Source organism: Pinus tabuliformis, chromosome 9 (assembly GCF_031772625.1).
Source record: "Pinus tabuliformis cultivar Carrire ecotype Pingquan chromosome 9, CPIR1, whole genome shotgun sequence".
Classification (NCBI taxonomy): Eukaryota; Viridiplantae; Streptophyta; class Pinopsida; order Pinales; family Pinaceae; genus Pinus; species Pinus tabuliformis.
In genome coordinates this window covers 1,311,504,798-1,311,515,305 of record NC_142307.1, presented here as the reverse complement: position 1 = coordinate 1,311,515,305, position 10,508 = coordinate 1,311,504,798, and positions in this window count along the sequence as shown.

Genomic DNA, 10,508 nt, shown 5'->3' with positions numbered 1-10,508 from the left:
TGAGGATTGCTTTAAAACGGTTCACCGAGTAATGGAAGCCCTTCATCAAAAGGATTGTTTCCAAGGAGAAATTTCCAGACTGGAATAGGCTGTGGGACGACTTCATTCAGGAAGAGTTATGAGATGAGGATCTTCATTCGAAGAAGAGGGTTTCAGAGGATGACATGGCACTTGCAGTGCGAATGAAGGGTAAGCAGAAGGAATTGAGTAAAGTCAAGTGTTTCAACTGTGGCAAGATGGGTCATTTTTCATTGAGATGTCTGATGAAGAAGAAGGGAGATGACGAGAAGAAGAAAGGAAAGCAGGTCGCCGGTGTTTCCACTTTTGCTGAGATAGATGCTCTCACCAGGAGATTGGAGGAGGAGGAATTTGCTATGATCTCTCATTTATTGCAAGGTACTATTGATGAGTATGGATGGTACGTGGACAGTGGTGCGTCAAAACATATGACAACGTCATAGGAGGTTTTTGAGACTCTAGATGAATTGGACTCGAAGTTGCACATGGTGTTGGGCGACAAGAGTCATAAGGAGATCCAAGGATCGGGAGTTGTGCCATTCGGGATGGAGACAGGACGAGTGATGTGGGTCCAGGATGTATTGTTTTTACCAGGACTCAGATATAGCGTGATTTCTGTCTTGATGATCGAGAAGAAGGGGTTTTAGGTCTTGTTCCAAGTTGGGAAGGCAAGAATAAGGCCTAGTGGCAGCCATTGTTTTGCAGCAATTGTGGTTTGGGGAAATTCCATGGAGCACTTTGGACATGTGATGGGATGAGATGATAGAGGGCAGAAAGGAGAATGGAATGCTTCGAGAAATGTTGAATTTCGAGTTGTCCTTAGTGAGATAAGAATTTTTGAAGTTATGGAGTGGGTTTGCACCATAAGTGTCAAGGTCGGCTTGAGTTAAAAAAGCTCCTTGACAGCTGGACAAGCCCTTGTTGGACGTTTTGAGAAGCCCTTATGTGTATATATAGAAGGTGATGGAGAGTTCATTTCGTCATCCAATTGTGCAACCAAAAGGAGCTCGTTGAGGAGTGAAACACCTCTGTGGAAGTTGCAACAAGAAGGCTAGAACAACGAGGGATTGGAGGTATGTTTTAGAGCTAATTTGAGGAGACCGAGTTGTTGTTAGAGGGTCGAGGAGTTGTGCTTAGAGGACCGAGATATGATAGGTTCAAAGCAAGTCTATTGTGGCCATAAAAGGTAAGGGAACTCATGCTTATGCAGGCCATAAGCTACATGATGGTTGTGTGTTAGGCCGTAGGCCATAACACCACAAAAAAGGTTGTGCGTAAGACTGTTTGGGGCTGATTTGTGCCCTAATGTATTGCGTAGAGGTAGAGGGTTCACCTAAGCAGGGGCCATAGTAAAAGGGTTCTATTTTGGTGCATGGTTAAGCGTTGGTATAGCATGCTTTGATGCCCTAACCAGTCACAGTTATAACAACAAGAAACCAACAGACTTGGAGCAACAATACCTTGTGTTGGGTCATAGTTTGTGGCTTGTTTTGAATCGGTTTTTGTAGTAGCCTATGGTAGCCACTTCGGAGGCTCGATTTGGTGATCAGGAGCCTTCATAGGAGTAGATCTTGCAGTGATTGGATTGGGTGCCATTGGTCTGGTGGAGGGAAGCGTGTTGGCTACCCAAAGTAGCCCTAAACAAGTAATCTTGAAGTGACGAAGAGAGCCGAAGGTTGGGTGAAGTTTGGTGCCTAATGTGCAGCACTTTGATGGAAAAAAGTGACTCCTAGATTGGCAGATTGGAGCTCAGGTATTGACCAACCTAGAGAGTGGATTGGATCATCCTGTGTACATGTAGCAGAAGTGACTTGTAGTAGTGTTTGGTGGCAACCCTCTTGGAGTCTCTATGTGTTGTCCTTTGAAGACAAAGGGGCTGCTAGAGAGCAGTACAGAAGCGAAGGACTGGTAGGACAAGATATGACATAGAAGCTGCAACGAAGATTGTTATTGTATCTTGTATTCCATAGGCTGTTTTATTATTAAGATTGGTTTAATATAACGAAGATTGGGTTGTACATTATTGTACAATATTTGTTAAAAATTGTGTATACTTGTGCATATGTGATTTTTATTTTCTGTTGTGCAAATTTGTTCTTGTTGAGATTCTTGGTTTGGTAGTGTTAGAGATTTTACGATTCTATCCTAGACCCAAGATTGTGGAAATTAAACACGAAGACCCCGTATTTCATGCAAGGATGAAGCATATCATTAACAAGTACCACTATATTAGGAGTTTGGTACAAGATGGGGTCGTGAAGCTACGATATATTCCAATAGATGAACAGGTAGCTGATGTGTTGACAAAATATCTTACACATAAGAAGTTTGAATATTTTAGAAGCATGCTTCGATTAGTTGATGTTACAAATTTAGTTGATTGGGAGAGATGAAGCATCTTATGGCAAGATTCTTGGGAGGATATCTAGTCATCCTATGTGTTGATGTGTAGATCTCAAAGTAGGGAGGGTGGCATTGGTCATGGAGTTCTGACCTTGGATACGCATCTAGATCTTTGGGTTTGTGATAGAGCTTAAAACCCTGATGGTACCTAGAGTAGCTAAAGCTTGAGTTCACCTTAGTCCCACTCGATTAGAGTACCCTGTTCAGGTATCTATTCTATAGCACTGCATGTGCTAGAACTCTTCATAGTTCATATCATTTTGAGATCTTCCATGTACCTTTATATATATGTAATTATGATTACCTCCCTAGTTAAGAGGGAGCGTTGAAGAATGTGAATAGTGTCGGTTTTCATAATTGTACTTGTAAAAATAAATTTTATTATTAAAGAAAAAGACTTATTAAAGCATGAGTTTCATGCTTGGGTTAATGTTTTCTAGGTCAATGCTTCCATTGAAGGGTTCTAGGTTTTTTCTTGAGTCAATAGAGTCATTGACATTTTTATTAGACCCTTCTTGGGCTTTTTTATCATGTAAAAGTAATTATTTTTGGGTCAAAAAGGTTATTTGTCATCTCCACACCAAGTTAGCCCTGTCCCCATTGTTGAAGAATCTAGGGCAAAGAGATGTAGAGCGATTCTTCAGGACTAGATAACAATTTGTCAAGTCTTTTTACAATTTGTCTTTGTTAGCTTAATCTTCTTATTCTCTTATTAATGCACGTGTGTTTACTTCATCAAACTACTATAAAAAACATAAAACAAGAATGCAAGACATTGACTCTCTACCAGGGCCAAAACCTCTCTTCTCTTGAGAGGAAAACCCTTATGTAAGTTTTCTCTTATTGAAGTTTCTTTCTTGATCAATGCCAAACCCTAGACCCTTGAATAATAGATCCTCCAAGCACAAGTCAAGTCCTTTTCTCTGCACTATGTCTCCCCGACACTTTGTCCACCTTCTTCTGGCACTTCGTCCTCCTTTCGACACCTCGTTCTCCCTTCCACTGTTAGTATTCCTTCTAGAAGAGACACTTATATTTTGTAGTTAGTGAGATCCTTCACCTAAAGATACTGCTGCCTTCTCTTGACCAACATAGTTCCTTCTTGATGTATAGTTGTAGGCTTTCTGTGACAACACTGCAACCCTAATTCTCGCACGTGTGAGAGGTCTCATTGATGTTATATGGCTCCTCTTTCCTTCGCTTGAGGTCTTTCTTCTTCGCTTGGATATGAGGCCTAGTAGGCCTAGTTTGTAGCCCAAATGATGAGGTATGGTGGGAAGTGACTTGCTTCTATCCTAACCGTAGATATCCCTTCCTTTTCTTTGCACGTGTGGTTGGTATTGGCCCTAAAAAAATCCCAAAACCTTCACTCTTCCTTCTTGCTTCTTCACAACACTAGAGGCTCCTTCTTCATCCCTTTCTCGACTAATTTTTCGGTCCTCTATCTTTGTTGAAAATCATAGTGAGTTACTTGTCGTTTTGAGGGAGTGGACAACCTCTATATTCCCTCCTTTAGGCCGACTTGACTTCCTTTGCTCTGATGGGTTCTTTTAATGGTGCCATTGCTTCTTTTAATGGTGTCTTTGCTAAGAGGAGACTTGACTTTGCTTGGAGGTGTCTTCTTTGACTCTTATACATAAATATACATAATGTAACATACCCTTAAGTTATTCAACACAATTCTTTTGACTCTTTGACTCACCTATAGCACTCTAACATGTGCTAGACCTACTTCAATGAGCAAGATACTCATTGACATATATTATAAAAATAATATTTCTTTTCTTGAATAAATACAAATACCAAAATTACATTTATGAAGATTGAACCTAGTTACATTTCCTTCAACACCCATGAAGTCAACCTACATTAGGGTAATTTGACCCAAGAAAAAGGCTATATATAGGGAGACAATTTGACCTATTTGAAGCACTCACTCAACAAGTTCGATCTACAAGAAAGAGAAGTAGAAAAAATAGAGTGAAGAAGCTGGGAAGACCTAATTCGATTTCTTGGGCTATCTAGCTCTCACACGTGCAATGTTCTTAGGTAGTTGTAGGGGTTGACATTTTGTATCTATTACAGATCTAAAGTTCAGACGCTAGGTGCCGAAATTCTGGATTGAAGCTGCAATTGGGAAGTTTTCACGTGGAGACTTTGACAAGGATCATCTATTGGAAGGAAGGGTTGACTTGGTGGGTGGAGGAGGTCTTTGTCTAGGTCTAAGAGGTCTTGGATTGCCTCATCTTGATTTGAATCTACTAGTGGAAGAGTTGGACTAAGTTTTCCCCTTGAAGGGGTTTTGCCTTGGTTGAGTCCCTACATCTTGTGTCTCTTGTTCTTGTGGTCTTCATATACATATAATTTGGTAATTAATTGATGAAAGATAAACTAATAAAGAAGTAAAATATGCCAACATAATTCACATGTAATTATCAATAAAGAGGAATCAAACCCTAATTCCTATACACATTTATTTCTCAACACAAGGCCCTTGCATAAAAACAATCTAGACATCAGCTGCAAAGGTTAAGAAGAAATAATGGAGGTGAATATGTCAATAATAAATTTACAACTTACTGCACTGCATAGGGCATTTAAATGCAACATACTGTACCATATACACCACAACAAAATGGCGTTGCTAAAAGAAATAATGATATATTCAAAGAAGTGGCTAATTGTGTGTTCCAATCTAAGGGATTAAGTATTCATTATTGGCCAGAAGCCATCAACTGTGAAAATTACCTAGCACGTCGCACTACAACAAAGGCTTTAAGAAATATAACATTGGAAAAAGCATGGACTAAAATTAAGCCAGACGTAAGCCACTTTCGTATCTTTGGTAGTGTAGCATGGGCTCACATTATTGATGAAAAAATGAAAGCTTTATAGTCCAAAAATAAGAAGTGTATTTTTGTTGGATATTATGAATTTGTAAAAGGTTATTGACTTCTTCAACTTCACTCCAATGAAATAATCATTAGAATAGATGTTAAATTTGATGAAATTCTCTTGACCTATGAGCCTAATTCGATGGTTGTTCCCTCTTTGGCCCGCGAGCCTAATTTGATGGTTGTACCCTCTTTGGTGTTTGTGCCACCATCTCTTCCTATTTTGGTTTCTTCTTCAAGTGATGACATTGAGGATGAAAATCCACCTTCGCTTGCTCATATTTCTCCAAATGAGTCCATTGAACGTGAACCTATACCAACGCCACAACTTATCAAATGGGTCCATTCAACACATGAAGCAGTTGGTGACCTTGTCGGTGTTCCTATAGATAAAAGATGTACTCGTTCATAGTTCCAACAAGCCTCCTCTCTTTTGGCTCAAGTTTTAGACTTATGATCCAGAAATATTTGCAGAAGATTTAGGGAATCCATATTGGGAAACAAAAATGAATGAATAATAATATTCCTTGATGGCGAACGATAGTTGGGAAATTGTACCTCTTCCAAATAGAAGAAAAAATGTCAAATGTAAATGGGTGTACTAGAGTAAGTATTCATCAAATGGAAGTATTGAAAGGCACAAGGCATGATTAGTTGCTAAAGGTTTCTTTCAAGTTGAAGGAATTGACTACAATGAAATTTTTTCCATTGTCACCAAAATGAATTCCATCCGTCTCATTCTATCCCTTGTTGCCTCACATGGATGGGAGGTCCATCAAATGGATGTTAAATCTACCTCTTATTGCATGGGGATTTACAACAAGAAATCTACATGGAACAACCTCCTGGCTATGTTCATAGTGACTCTAGTCTTTTTTGTTGCCTTAATAAATCTCTTTATGGTCTTAAACAATCTCTTCGAGCTTGCTATGCAAAAATGGTATGCTTTATTTTTGACACTAGATTCTCTAGATGCCATTTTGACCCCATTGTCTACATCAAAAAAGTAAGAAGCCATGTCATAATCCTTGTTCTTTATGTTGATGACCTTAGCTTCACTGGTAGTGACCCTAAAATTTTAACCCATGTGATGTCAAGCCTACTGAAGTAGTTTGAAATGACAAACCTAGGATATTTTCATTATTTTCTTGGCCCCAAAGTCTTGCAAAACAAGAAAGGCATTTCTCTTTCCCAATCGAAGTATGCATGTGACCTTCACTATTTTAACATGGAAGATTGTAAACTGACCCCTTCTTCCTTTCAATTTGGAGTCAAACTTACTTATACCTGCACTACACCTGAAGTTGATGCCACTTTGTACTGTTAGTTGGTAGCCTCTCATATGACTCATACTTGTCTAGATATTTCCTTTACTCTTGGCCTTGTTTCTCGATATATGGAAACACCACATGAAAGTCATTGGAAAGCAACAAAAATGATACTCTAGCATATTCAGGGTACAATTCAATTTGGGATACATTACAATTCAGTGGGGAATCCTTGTTTGGATTCACTAATTCAAATTGGACTGACGACCTGGATGATTGGAAGTCTACTGCAGGTTATGTTTTCAGTTGAGTTATTGAAGTGCACTTTTTCCCTACAGATGATCAAGTTGTAGACATTTTCACGAAATCTCTTACAAAAGTGAAGTTTTCTAAACTTCTATGTATGTTAGGAGTTCAATATGTTGTCATTAAGGTGGGATAGACTCTAATACCTCATTCCTTCTCCTCTTGTTTCACCTTTTAAATCCTTCAATATTATCCCAAGTTGTTCTTAAGAGGGGATGTTATGATATTTAGCCACTTAGGAGTTAGTTAAGTTCAACTTGGTTTAATGTGTTTATTAGTTAAAATTGTGTTTCTTTAGTATGCATTAGTTGCATTGTAATATGATGATCACGACATGTTTTAGACATAGAGTGATCCGATGTCACTTCGATACTAATGGCTGTTGATATGTGGCTTAACACCCATTGGTCCATGATGGCTTGACACCCATTGGCCCATGATCTCTATTTAAAGGTCATGGAGGGTCATGGTTGATGGTCGATTGTGAGAACTCTCTTATGTAAAATATTTTCTTTGCATTAATAAAATTGCCTCTAGTGGGTGCGTTAGTTGGGGCCATGGATTATTTCTCTCTCAGAGGGTTTTAACCATGTAAAAATACTGGTGCTGTGATTTTGATTTGGTTGTGTGAGTGGTTATTGAAGGTGTTCGTCATGTATGGAATACCTTGTTTACTCGAACAAATATATGTTAGAGGTCCACTTTCCAACTGATCCAAAATGGATCCAAACCAATGAATGGTTGTAAGACTTGGTACCTGCAAGCCAATTTGGCATTTAATGAAGGTTAAAAGATTGCAAATGTAAAAGTGGCATAAGACAAAATGAGATTGGACAAATGGATTTAATTAAAAAAATATAGGAGAGAATGGTGCAAGGAATGGGAAGTGAAAGGTCAGCCTATTGGACTTCCCATTATATCACTCTAAAAGAGTCTTCTCGCCAAGGAGGTGAAGATGCACTAAGAGTATGAAACATCATTGTAACCAAAGATTCACTGAAATGAAAGATGAGCACCCATTGGAAGATGGTTTTCCCATTTGGGTTTCTAGGGTAATTTTTGTGTGTGTCAATAATGAGTTTGGTTTGATTGTTATGTGATGGAATTATACCTTGGTTGATTTATAATGGATTGGTATGAAAATATGACACAATATTGTTATAATTTCCTGCTTGGAATTGGTTTGTATCAATTCCTTGGTTAATTACAACAACTACTAGCCTTAAACCATCCATTTATATTGTCTAAGGGAGATTGAGGGTTGTGATAAGAGAGCTATTTTACAATTGCAGGGATAGTTTCTAATTTAGTCTGTTTGGATGAATTTCTTTCTTCTCCCACACTGTAATTCCTCTCTCTTCTTCCCTGGGTTGAATCCCTGCCTGCTTGGGCATTTTCTTCCTCCCACAAACCGTTCACTCTCTCTGGGCCAAAATTTAATTTCTAGGTCGTGTTCTTTCAATCCCCATAGGAAGTATTTCTATTTGGTTGCTGGCTGGGTGATTACTCTCTTCTTTGGACTGTATCATTTCCCAAGATTGATTTATTTTTTTGGCTGGGTCAGTTACTCTCACCCATGCATTGTATGGTCATCACATGCATTGTACGTTCTCTCTTTGGTCTACATTTCACTCAGGGGATTTGTAATTTCTCATTACCCCAACTGTACTATGTAGTTCCTTTCTTCCCTAGTTGATTTCATTGCTTGGCCAATTAGACACTTAGATAGTCGACTAGTTCTTCCTTGGTTGACTTGACTTTTGGTTGGTGAAGCGGCCTCTCACATAGTTGGCTTCATATTGGTTAGTCAACTCCATTTCCCTAGTTGATTCCTTTACCTGCTCGAGTTGATGGATTGGGGCGACTTCCTTGCACAATATGAACGCTATGTTTAAGGTTCTACATCGTTGGTTTTACATTGTAATGGTGGAGGAATGGCCGCTAGAATACCTCTATATGCTAGTTGGGTGATGGACAAGGAAAACCATTGAGAACAAAATAAATAGTCTTATTCTGTCAGGGATGAATCTCATTGGCTCTGTTTCATCTCTACTGTGAACAAACTTAGTTCGATATCCAGATCCTACATATTCATGTGAGTTGGAGATTTTTTGCCACAAATAACTATCACTCTAATGTAATTTTCAAAAATAAATTAATTTAGCTTAAAATTGACCTTCTGGTAAGACAACGAATCCATTAGACAAGAAATTTGACATAGCTAATAATTTGATGAAGTCCTGTCAACCCCATATATTTGGAATCCATAACAATAGAGAAGCTGCTTAGGCAGAGCAAGTTTGCAGAGAGCTTGTGGAATCGAGGTTGGAATGCACCATTTTATCATTCAAGTGATGCAACATACCATTTAATCATCGCTGATAGTGAAGTGTACATTAACCAAGTGCAGTGTGCTGATAAGCACTCTCCAGGCACAAATGTTCAACACTCATTAGTAGGTTTATCATGTTGAGGGGGACTTGATGAAAATTTGGTGCTTTTATTTATTTTAGTGAGTCTTGTTATCCACCACCAGGGGGTGACAGCCATAGGATAAAATTTTCTCCTTAATTTGTCTTCAACCGGCAGCTAGCAGCCCCTTGCAGCCAAAAAATAACTCGATGTGCCACCTTTCTCCGCCACCTGAGCCAACCATCATGTGCCCTCGTCCATCTGTATGATCGTATGTTTGAAGATGGGCATTTCGATCAGAAGGTATGAATTTTCATTATGTAATTGGGTATTTTTACTTACTTATCATGGTTTCATCTGGACATGGATTAGTAGGGGGATTTGGTGGAAAGAATGGGCTTGGTCTGTACTCTTATACCCTTGTCCAAATTGGTGGTTAGTCTTGTATTCTAGCCCTATGGGATCTCCTCTAATGGTTACGAGCTTTAGGAATGGCACTACATGGGAAACCCTGATTTTGGTTGCATGGTCCCGCTTCCCGACACTACATACATCACTCCCCTCCGCTCATTATAACCCCTTTTCACATATTTCCCATTCAGGTCCACATTTGTCCATTGGGTCCACAAGGAGATAGCCTCCCCCTCCCTTTGTCTACACTTTGGTTCGAGCCTGGAATGATGCCCCAGAGGTTGGAGAAGCTAAAAAAAGTTAAAATCATAATTTGGCCTCTTACAACAGGAAATGTACCATAAAATGCAAAATATGGTCAGAACATAATTTTTTTTAGCACGTGGGAAAAAGCCAAACATGAGCTCTACCTATTATCATGGCCATAAACTTGGTTCCTAGGGCCCATAAATGAGCCCCCTACATCATTAAGGAACCCATGATTGTCCCAACCCCTGGCGTTGAACTGCCTAACCTTAAGGGGGTATTCACTGCTATGTCATTTACATCATGCTCTCATTTCTTGGATGTTAGAAAATAAAAAAGGCAGAAATATTTTCTTATGTTGATAATTACTTGTGATATTCTTATGTTCTTATTTTATCTTTGTTTCATCAAGATATTATCAAAAACAAAACATTAAGATCAGGGACACCAGCTGTAGGCAGACAACCAAGGCTAAAACCCCTATATAGGGGAAAATCTAGTCACAAACTCTTCCTTCAGTAATTCAAATTGAGATGGACCAAGCCCCTAG